Raw genomic sequence first — 12,135 nt, forward strand, 5'->3', positions numbered from 1 at the left:
CGCATTGGGTAGTCATTTAACCAGTTATTCTAACTGTTCCACATCCTCTCCAAACATTTAAAAAAACTTTATCAAACCCTTGCCAAAACTTTGATTTCATCACGTCTATTGCATTCCTTTTATTTAGAGGCTTCATGAAAAATAAAAACTAGTTTGTCTTAACTTTCTTTCCCCTTTCAAGTTCTGATTATTACTGCTCCATTTTTATTTTTAAAAGCTTTAGAATCTTAACAGGGTCGATGTCAAGCTCCCCTTTCTATGCTGTTTCTATGCAATCTACCTCCATTCATCAGGATTAGTCAAGAATTAGCGGATTCCTTTTTCTTTGTAATTGGGATGTGATTCTCCTCTCTAATGGACTCATTCGCCATCCCCAGAACACACCCTCCCTTTTCTCTCCTCCACCCGCGCCACCCCCCCTCCCCACGAACCCCTACCCCGCTGGCTCTCCTAGCCTTTGCTTAGGGTCTGAAATATCCTGTTCTATTATGTAACTGTGTCTGTATGTCTTGGCTCCTCGGCTACAACCATAGTTTTCTGAAGGTGGGAGCCCTTTATTATACTTCATAGCGTCTAGTGAAGAGCAAAGCACCTAACAGTCCAGTAAAGACATACTTTCTGAATGGATGAATGAGGACACATTAATTTTTCTTAGCTTTTCTTCATGTGAATACTCCTGCAAAAAATATTCCAGCATATATGCCTTCTTGTGAACGGATGCTTTTATATCTAGAGAGTCCCAAGAGCTAAGTTATTTGTATTAAAAAAATAGATGTTGCTAGATTCCTTTTCCCAAAGACTTTATCTGCATTTCTCCCAGCCATGTATAGGAGCATTGCTTTTCTCACAGCTCTTTTAGCAATAAGTATTTTGTGTTGGATTTTAATCTTTGATGAGTTCATTATTAAACATTTGCAATATCTTTACTATTAAGTTTGCACATATTTTCATATGTTTTTTGATCTTTTTGATTTTCACTTCTGTGAATTTGTTCTTATTGTGAATATTCAGACTCTTTGCCCATTTTCCTGTTTGGTTGCTTGTCTCTTTTTATCAGTTTAAAAAATTTTTGTGTATTATTGTTATTTATTCTCTGCTCAAACTTAACATTGCAAAAACTCTTTCCAGATAAATTGTTTGTCAGGCAGTGTTGGTGGTACAGTGGTGAGCATAGCTACTTCTAAATAAATTGTCTTTGAGCTTGTTGTATACTTTTCAATACTTTATGTCTTTCAATAAGATTTTATAGTTTTCTTTATAAACTATATTGACAAATTTATCCCTAATTATTTTGTAGTGTTTGTCAATATTGAGAAAATTTTTTCTCATTTCTATTTCTAGGCCCTTATTATTAAAATAAAGTTATTGATATTTGAATATTCATCTAGTATCCACCTATTTTTACCATTACTGCTTGTTATTGTTGTGGTTGTTACTCAGATTTATTGGGTGTTCATACCATCAGCAAAAGTAGATAAGTTGATCTCATCGTTTTGAGACTAGTTATTTTATGTTCTCGTTGTTTTGCATTATCTAGAACTTCTAAGACAATGTTTACTAATAATGGTGGCATGAACAAAAATTTGGAATTTCTTGGAAATTAAGACTGACTCTTCTAGATAATTTTTGGATCAAACAGAAATCAAAAGTGAAAAGATAACTAACCTATCTAGAGAGGAGTAAAAAAGAGACATTCTACCAAAACCTATAGAACCTAGAAAACACTGTAGTCAGAGGAAAACATATATATATTCTTAAATGACTTCATTATTAATGAAAAGAAATATTAAAAAATCAAAGGGGAGAGAAGAATTTAATATCCATTTTAAGAATTTAGGAAAGAAACTAAAATGGAATTAATTTAAAAATTTTAAAATGATCCTGTCCCTTCTGTCTCCCTCTTATAAGGACCTTTCTGATTACATTGGACTCACTTCAGAAATCCAGGGTAATCTCCTCACCTCAAGATCTTAATCCTATCTGCAAAATGCCTTTTTACCATATAAAGTACCATATTCATAGGTTCCAAGGATTAGGGCATGAACACTTTTTTGGGGGGTGGGGGGGTCATTATTGGGCCTATCACACAAAAATTTGGGCTAAACTTCTCTTTTCCAAAATGATCAGTTTCAGCTAAACACACATTAATTAGATTTTCTTTACTCTCTGTATCTTACAGTTTTAATTCTTTCTTACACGCACTAGTACAGAACACTATAAAGCACTCATTCTGCCTTTTAAAATTATTCCTTTTTTCCCCCATTTTCCTTCTTGCTGACTTTTAACCTCTTTCTTTCAAGGTTTCCAAATTCAAAAAGTATAAATACACATAATGATCAAACATGTGCTATACCTTAAGTCCAAAGCAATTTCCTCAAGAGTTTGCTCATGATGGCAGATGGCCGCTTAAACATAGTAACCTATATGTTTATTTTAAATTCAACAGAAAGGAGATTAGTGTCCAGTGAACAATGTTGGATATTTAACATAAGGAATCTGGGGTTCTTATGCTCTTCAGAAAACATACCACAAAAACTTATCTGAACAATATTATCAGCCCTTCTTCCTTCCCATAACAAACTGAAGACCTAAGATAGATTTCTTTTTTAAGATTACTTGCCATCTGTTCTTCAAAGATGACTAAGCCTGTAGAAGTCTATTTCATGTGTATGAACTAAAAGTAACAGTATAGAGAATAACAGTGCCAATTCTGGAATCAGACAAACCGTGGTCAACAATAGCTCCATCGATTATTGAACTTAGGAAAATTACTTAATTATTCTAGTTTAATTTTTCTATTGGTCAGATAACAGTACGTAGCTGGATTAATGTAAGTATTAAATAATTCATGCAAAGCACTTAATCCAGGATAGGCATGCAGTAAATTCTTGATAAAATTACTTATCAGTTCTTTTTACAACATCTCATTAAAAATGTGCCAGACACATCACACAAGGATTTGTTCCCCAGTTTTGATCAGCCTGAAAAACAGAGGCACTCTAACCCTGGAATCAATGGGACCACTGCTGAAAGAAAACTTTCAAGGTCCTTATTCCCCTATGCATGTCAATAATGTTGACCTCATTTGTTGATGAAAAAGAAACAAGTTGGTTTATGCTATCATTAGCCTAAGATCCTGAGTATATACTTCTTCAAAAGGAAATAGGAAAAAGAAAGATCTAGTTCCCTAGAATTTCTCTGTTACTATTAGTCACGTTTCTCTTTTCTCTTCCTGATAAAGCTATAAAAACTCTATTTAAAAGACTCCTAAAGTTTCTTTACTTTGTTCAGACAGTTTGAAAAATTAAGACTAGTGCTACTCAGATAAATCCTAGAGGAGCCCATGTCCCCTTTGCGTGGCAGAAAGAAGGGCCAAAAAGCAGACTTTTCTTAGCAAGGGTGAAACTGGAAGAGGTGTAAAGTAGTATACTCTTTTATTATATCAAAGATGTAAACAAAATTGCAGAGCTACCTGGTTGAAAATTTCTGAAGAAATAAAATGAATTAGTAAATTCAGTTGCTCAAACACAGTAATTTAAAATAATAATGTGGCAGTTTTACTCTTTTCCCAGGATTTCCTCACGTCTTTCTTTATCTGCTTAAGTATTATCAGATTCTCACAGTAGTAAATTATGCAAGACTGGAAAAGAGTGAACAAATGATTCTTGAGGCATAAAGTAACAAAATTTGTATAAGGAACCTGAGGTCGGCTGGATAGCTGGTGAAATATTGAGGTTTAAACCTCAATATTTCACTTCAGTGTCTCCAAGTAATTCTGGCTGCGTCAATCCCCAAGTCCTGTGAGAGTGTGGAGTGATGGTGTGCAGGCTCTTTATGTCACCTTCCCTCCCTCCAAGCCCTTATTTAGAAATTCCAGAGGTGGTTTAGTGGTGAAAGGTTGTTCAAGTACCTTCCTCTCCTTTTTATTCTCTTCAGAGCAAACACTCAAATACTCAGAGAGCCAAAGCAGCTGTCTCACTCTATGTCTGGATCGCAGAGCCCTAAATATTTATAGGTCTTTGAGAATTCCAAGTCTCAAGTTCAGGTAGGATGCTATTTTTACTTGGTTGCCATTTGAAGACTTACTTGCAGTGGTTAACACACTAGAAGATAACTTTTTTGACTATAACTCTAATACTTTCTAATTTGGAAAACTAATTAGAATTAGTCATTCTAATTTAGTCATTAGAATGACTAAAAAAATTTAGTCATTCTAATTTGGAAAAATATTCATACCAAATATTTTATTTGGTATAAATAAAATAAAAATACCCATAATACCACTGTCAATGTAACACTGTGATCTCCTTTCCTCTCTCTATGTGCATATGCATATAGACACAGAGTATTCAGATTTTTATGATGTTTTCACATTTTACATACAATTCTTATTCTGTTTTTATTAATCTATTATTTTGTTATTTCTTTACTGGAACATAGGCATTTCCCCATGCCAATAAATATTTTTTGAAAATGTTATTTTAGTAGCTAAATAATATTCTGTTTTATCCACATATAATGTAAGAAAAATGGTTCTCCCATATCTCACTACTGTGGCAGCCCTGGAACTAAATAATGGAAAGGAAGTTATCACTAAATGCAGAAAGCTGGGAGGGGAGTCTCTGGGAATAGTCAGGGGACAAAGATATAGATAGAAAATATCAGATGAACATGAGGTGTCAACCTCCTAGAGCATTGCCCTGCTCCTGTTGGTTCCTTTCAATGGCTCTTACTCCTGAACAAAGCCCAAACTTCCAAGTCAGCATTCAAGGCCTCCCACAATTTGCTACAACTCACTTTTCCAACTTCAGTTCTTACTGTACTTGTTTACACTTTCCCATGTTTCTGCCAAATGGGCTGGTTGCCTCTTCTTTACATAGAAGTCAAAGGTCTTTGCTCCCTCTATACCCATGCTCACTCTTTCCACTTCACATTGAATGTCTCTGCCCTTCCTTATAGTGACTTGTCTACATCTTATCCCTTGTTTCAAGATGCAGCTTGAATAGCACCTCCTTCATGGAGCTGTGCCTGAGTCCTTCTATCTCTCCTGGCCAGAGTCAGTGTTTTTCTCCTCTCAGTTTTATCTTTACCTATGCATCAATTTTTACTTGAATTATGGCTATTTGGGCACACATCTTATTACTCCTTTTAGATTACGCATCAAAATTTTTGAATATTTTCATGTCACAGTATTGTCTTCAACATTGTAATTTTTATTGGCACACACTAAGGAACTAATAGCATCCACTGTTATACTGCTCACTTATCACTTTGTGCCCTTATTTGAGTAAAACTCACCTGAATGGTCTTTCTTACATTCATCAGAGAAATGTTTTTTGATGGTAACTGATCTCCAGAGATGGTCCCCAATATTTCCTCTTCACTCTGTAAATTCCCAAACACATCAAGATGTGGAGCTACCTCCTACCCGCAACCCTCAGAATCTGGGCTGGACTTGTGAATTGGCTTTGAGAATGCAGTAGAAATAATAGTCTGAGACGTCCAAACCCAAGACATGTGAGGAACCCATACTACAAAGAAAAGAGCCAAGGTTGTCCTTGACAGCCACAGGTGAGCTACCAGCTGACAGCCAGCAGTAATTATCGGCCATGTGGGTGAATCACATTGAATATTCCAGCCTACTCAAGCCCCTAGACAACTGACCCAAACCCATGAAGAAGAAGAGCACAAACCCATGCAGCCGACCCTAGTCAGCCCAAGAATCATTAAACATAATAAAATGGTTGTCATTCTCTACTACCTAAAGCAATCTACAGATTCAATGCAATCCCTATCAAACTACCACTGGCATTTTTTACAGAACTAGAACAACAAATTTCACAATTTGTATGGAAACACAAAGGACCCCAAATAGTCAAAGCAATCTTGAGAATGAAAAACAGAGCTGGAAGAATCCTGATTCCTGATTCCCTGACTTCAGGCTATACTACAAAGCTACAGTAATCAAGACAGTATGGTACTGGCACAAAAACAGAAAGATAGATCAATGGAACAGGATAGAAAGCCCATAGATAAACCTATACACATATGGCCACCTTACCTTTGATAAAGGAGGCAAGAATATACAATGGAGAAAAGACAGCCTCTTCAATAAGTGGTGCTGGGAAAACCGGACAGCTACATGTAAAAGTATGAGATTAGATCACTCCCTAACACCATACACAAAAATAGCCTCAAAATGGATTAAAGACCTAAATGTAAGGCCAGAAACTATCAAACTCTTAGTGGAAAACATAGGCAGAACACTCTATGACATAAATCACAGCAAGATCCTTTTTGACCCACCTCCTAGAGAAATGGAAATAAAAATAAACAAATGGGACCTAATGAAACTTCAAAGCTTTTGCACAGCAAAGGAAACCATAAATAAGACCAAAAGACAACCCTCAGAATGGGAGAAAATATTTGCAAATGAAGCAACTGACAAAGGATTAATCTCCAAAATTTATAAGCAGCTCATGCAGCTCAATAACAAAAAAACAAACAACCCAATCCAAAAATAGGCAGAAGACCTAAATAGACATTTCTCCAAAGAAGATATACAGACTGCCAAAAAACACATGAAAGAATGCTCAACATCATTAATCATTAGAGAAATACAAATCAAAACTACAATGAGATATCATCTCACACCAGTCAGAATGGCCATCATCAAAAAATCTAGAAACAATAAATGCTGGAGAGGGTGTGGAGAAAAGGGAACTCCCTTGCACTGCTGGTGGGAATGTGAATTGGTTCAGCCACTATGGAGAACAGTATGGAGGTTCCTTAAAAAACTAAAAATAGAACTACCATATGACCCAGCAATCCCACTACTGGGCATATACCCTGGGAAAACCATAATTCAAAAAGAGTCATGTACCAAAATGTTCATTGCAGCTCTATTTACAATAGCCAGGACATGGAAGCAACCTAAGTGTCCATCATTGGGTGAATGGATAAAGAAGATGTGACACATATATACAATGGAATATTACTCAGCCATAAAAAGAAACGAAATTGAGCTATTTGGAGTGAGGTGGATAGACCTAGAGTCTGTCATACAGAGTGAAGTAAGTCAGAAAGAGAAAGGGAAATACCATATGCTAACACATATATATGGAATTTAAGAGAAAAAAAATGTCATGAAGAACCTAGGGGTAAGACAGGAATAAAGACACAGACCTACTGGAGAATGGACTTGAGGATATGGGGAGGGGGAATGGTAAGCTGTGACAAAGTGAGAGAGAAGAATGGAATATATACACTAGCAAATGTAAAATAGATAGCTAGTGGGAAGCAGCTGCATAGCACAGGGAGATCAGCTCGGTGCTTTGTGACCACCTAGAGGGGTGGGATAGGGAGGGTGGGAGGGAGGGAGATGCAAGAGGGAAGAGATATGGGAACATATGTATATGTATAACTGATTCACTTTGTTATAAAGCAGAAACTAATACACCATTGTAAAGCAATTAAACTCCAATAAAGATGTAAAAAATAATAAAAATAAAATAAAATAAAATGGTTGTCATTTTAAGCCACAGAATTTTGGGGTGGTGTGTTACACAACATATAAACCTAACACTGATACACAAGTTAAACCATGTGAATTTCTGATATTGGACAGGTTTTGACTGACAACCTCATATATTTCAACCTAATACGAATAATGCCTTGATATTGTTCTATTGCTCTTAGCTCTTATTCTAAGCAAGTTATAATGCTCTTCTCTCAGAACCCACTCAGCATAGAGAGGTTGAAAGTTATCACCATAACAGTAAATAATAATAACAGTAAATAAAAGAATATTATGTATTGACCAAAAATTAAACAATCCAACAGAGAAGTGTGTTGTATATACTAGTGGTCCATACACAACACTAAAGAGAAAACCCCCCGAGTTCAGCTTTTCCAAACTTCAGTTCTTTGCATACCACCTTCATGATTTAGGTCACGTCTTCATACTCACTATAAGATTATCTACATTATCTTTACTCAGAAAAATCATTTTAGTGAAACATTATATCCCTCCCATCAACGGACCTATTTAAAGAGACTCAAAGTGATAGAATGTTACTGGCTCTCTTTGAAGCTTATATGTTAAGATAGACACATTTACATACCCACAGGCTCTGATTAGATCATCAGACACACAAGTAGCACAACATGTGTCTTAAAACACAAAAGATCAGAGTTCTTTCTTAGCAACATTGTGAAAAACCCAAGGCTTTCCTTCATCTTTTATTTCTCTTTTTCAGTATACTTATCACTCTCCAAACCACAACCTGAGGCATCCATTTCTTCCTAGTACCCCAAATATCGCTGGTCTACACAGTGACATTTGATCTAGAACCCTCCTCAGTGGACAGCACTTAAGCTCCAAAGATTTCTTGTCTTCTTTTCCAACCACATTTATCCTGTTCACCAACTCCATGGGTTTTGTTCTCCAATAGAGAGAGTGAATATAAAGAATTCATCTAGACTACTTTGTTCATGCTTATGCTTTCAAGGTACCACGTATACACAAACTATTTTAATTTTTGGTTTACTTCTTTGTATTCTGGCCTTTCCATTAAATATGAGGTAACTTACAGAAAGTGTTTAATAAAATATAAATGTAAGGAAAAGGCACAAGAGGCAGAAGAAAATGCAAACTGGTACAGATGTAACCAAGGGGAAAATAGCACTCAAACAAACAAAATAGTCCATAAAATACCACACATATGCTATAGTTAATATGTAAATTTGACTAAGAATCTCCTGGTTGATCAAAGAATAAAGAAGACAGGTCTTTTATATTAATCTCCTTAATCATGATTTAGAAGAAAACTAATTTCTTCAGGTAAATGTTGTTTCCTGCATTGTATTCTAAAATTAATCTCTTATATGGATCCTTATAATGTGGAGCAGAGAAGTGTAAAATATAAAATAAACATTCCTACAACAAATAGAGAAAAAATTTCTAGAGAGTGTTTCTAGCAGTAGTCTTTGATTAAAAGTGAGTTCAGACTTCTATTTCTAGTCAAGGTAAGGGGTTGGATTTACCATTACAATTGAAATAATGACCAAGCCAGAGAATATATATGAAACAATGTTTTTCAGTCATTGGATAGGAGGTTGCAAAGGACAGTGATATTGGTGAGAGTGGAAACAAATGAGGTAAGTCTTCTGATTGCCCAGATTTACTGCCTGGAGAGAGTTTCCAGGCTATAACTTGAAGAGAGAGGGAACTCAGGCAGAGCCTTGGGACTTCCTGAAACTGAGAATTGTTTAGAAGTTGAGAGAGGCTAGGGTTGGTAAAGTGTGCAGGACAGAGTTCCAGAGAGGAGAGAGCTACACAGAGAGAGCTCTGGAAATCTTCAGAAAATCTCCAAGTCTTCCTCAAGCTGGGCTATGACAGTTTCCTTTGTAAGAAAACTACCCACATATGGGGAAAGAACCACCCAATAAGAGCAAGGGGAACAATTCTTGGGTTTCCACAGGACAAAGCATAGTTTGTGCTCCCTTCAACAAGAGTGGGAAAAACTCATAAATCATGGGATATCAGATAGAATACTCAAAAGAGTATTGATTCAGTAATAAAAGAAAATTAGCTCTGGATTAAAGGTGGCTCCAGTCTCACAAAACAATACTTAAAAAATAAAAAACGGGCTTCCCTGGTGGCGCAGTGGTTGAGAGTCCGCCTGCCGATGCAGGGGATAAGGGTTTGCGCCCTGGTCTGGGAGGATCCCACATACCATGGAGCGGCTGGGCCCGTGAGCCATGGCCGCTGGGCCTGCGCGTCCGGAGCCTGTGCTCCGCAATGGAAGAGGCCACAACAGTGAGAGGCCCGCATACCGCAAAAATAATAAATAAATAAAAAATAAAAATAAAGAAAATAGAAACCTCAAAAGGGTCAACATTTCTCCAAGTAACTTAGCTATGACCTGGAAGAAAAGCTCAGGAATATTTATAAGAATATGAATATATCCAGCACCAAGCAAGGTAAAATTCACAATGTCTTGCATCTAATAAAAAATTAAAGGTCACAAAAATAGCAGGAATGTATGACTCATATTAAAGAGATGGGCCAATCAATAGAAACAGACCCAGAAATGACACATATGATAGAATTAGCAACAAGAACATTAGAAGTTATTATAATGATATCCAACACATTCAAGAAGGTGAAGGAAACTTGAGCATGGTAAGTAAAGGCCCAAGTAGAACCACTAGCCATGAAAACTACTACTGGGATTATTTTAAAAAACACACATTGAGTAATAGCAGATTAAACAATGTAGAAGAAAAGATTAGTAAACTTGAAAACATAGCAATTGAAACTATTCAAAATGAAACACAAATAGAAAAAAGACTAGAACAAAGAAGCAGAGCATCAGTGAGCTATGGGACAATGCCAAGCACACTTTTGTATCTGTATTGGAGTTTACAAAAGGGAAGAGGTGGGTGGTATGGAAAAAAATTTTTTGAAGAAATAATGGCTGAAATTTTTCCAAACTTAATGAAAACTATAAAGTCACAGATGTAAGAATCTTAACAAACCAAAACACACACACACACACACACACACACACACACACAAACACACAAATCATAAAGAAAACTATATGAAGGCACATCATAATCAAATTTCTTAAAGCCAGTGTTAAAAATATCCTAAAAACAACAAGAGATAAAAAAGATGTTACATTTAAAGAACAAAGATAAGCAGATTTAGAAGAAGGTGAAACATTTCTAAAGAACAAAAGCAAAAACAAAAACATAACCTTGTCAACCTAGAATTCTATACCAATAAAGTTCTCTGACCATTTATCTGATTAACTTCCACATTGGAGGAAACTACTGACCTGAAAACTTATGTGAGGCAACAGGATGATACCTGTCTCTGTAAATTACATTGTAATTTAATGGAACATTATTATTGTATGTTTATAAAATAGCATAACCATTTGAATGTATAAATTTGTTAATTAAATTATATATTCATTTTATTAAAACTATCTTTCAAAATGAAAACTCAAAAAAAAAAAAAACCCAGAGACGTGCTCAGAAAAGAATTCATTACCAACAAACATGTATGTACTATGAGAAATGTTAAAGGAAGTTTCTAAACAGAAGGAAAATGATGGCAGAGGAAAATCTGAATCTACAGAAAAGAATGATGACTACTAGAAACGGTAAATATGCAGTTAAACATAAAAATTTTCTTAATTTTCAAATATCTTTAAAAGATAATTGACTTTTTAAAGTAAGAAACAACAGCAATGTATTGTGGGGTTTATTACACCTGTAAAATAAAAATATCTTAGCACGAAAGCTGGAAGGGGGAGATAAGAAAATATACATTATAAAGTTCTCATATGTGAAGTGGTGTAATATTTAAAGATGTACTATAAATCCTAAAGCAACTACTAAAAACAAAAACAGAGAGTAATAACTAATAAGCCAATAAAAAGGGTAAAGTGTAATTACTAAAAATATAACAATCAATCCAAAAGAAGGCAGAAAAGAAAAGGAAATATGCAGTAAAGAACAGATGGGATTATCTTACACCATACACAAAAATCAACTCAAAGTAGATTAAGACTTAACATAAGACCTAAAACTATAAAATTCCCAGAAGAATATGTAGGGGAAACCAACAAAGGACAGGTATCCAGAATATTTATGTATCTCCAGCTCAAATGATCCTAAACACAAAGAGTTGTTAAATGTATGAAAAGATGTTCAACCTCACTAATAATCAGGAAAATGCAAATTTAAACCATTATGGGAAATCATTTTATACCCATAAGAAAGGCAAATTTTTAAGTCAGACAATGCCAAATTTTGGTAAGCCATTTAGTAATGTGAACTTATTCACTGCTGGTGGGAGTATAAATTATTTCAATCACTTCAGAAAATAGTTTGGCTTTCCTTATAAACCTGAAAGTGTACATTTCCTACACCCCAGCAATTTCATTAGAATGTATACACTTTATAGGAATTATTGCACCCTAAGTTAACTCTTACACATGTTAGTCAGGAACATGTAAAACAGTGTTTATAGACGCTTTGATCAGTATTGTAAAAATGGAAACAGCCCAAATATCCATCAACACTAGAATGTATAAATAAGCTGTAGCAAAATCTTAT

The sequence above is a fragment of the Grampus griseus genome (assembly GCF_964374135.1).
Source record: "Grampus griseus genome assembly, chromosome: 1".
Taxonomy (NCBI): Eukaryota; Metazoa; Chordata; class Mammalia; order Artiodactyla; family Delphinidae; genus Grampus; species Grampus griseus.